Here is a 434-nt window from a genome sequence, read left to right as displayed (position 1 = left end):
TGGGCTAGACTAACAAAACATTAAAATGCAACAACATCACTTACATCATCATCACCGCATCTCACACTCCTAACATTCAAATGCAAATGTTTATTTTAAAATCGACTAATATTATTATTTTTTATTCACAATCTCCTCATCACAGGCAGGCACAGCACTCAGTTCAGCATGTGTTCGTGTTTGGGTGAGCTGTCTGCGTCACTCATAGCACGTGCCTATATCGTGCGCTATATCAGAACATTTTTAACATCGTTATCGAAGAAGGTGTAGGGGAGAGCGGGGCACAAAGTAACACTTTTTGAATTTCTCAGTTTGTGTAAATCCACATGGGGTTCAGAGTATATATTTTTTTATCCACAGTAATTTCACACTTGTCTAGTACAAATATGTCGCTTTGTTTCATAATTACAGTGTATACGTTTTTCTTTATTTAC

Source organism: Sinocyclocheilus rhinocerous, unplaced genomic scaffold, assembly GCF_001515625.1.
Source record: "Sinocyclocheilus rhinocerous isolate Xijiao unplaced genomic scaffold, SAMN03320098_v1.1 scaffold984, whole genome shotgun sequence".
In the NCBI taxonomy this organism is placed as follows: Eukaryota; Metazoa; Chordata; class Actinopteri; order Cypriniformes; family Cyprinidae; genus Sinocyclocheilus; species Sinocyclocheilus rhinocerous.
This window is presented reverse-complemented; position numbering follows the sequence as displayed.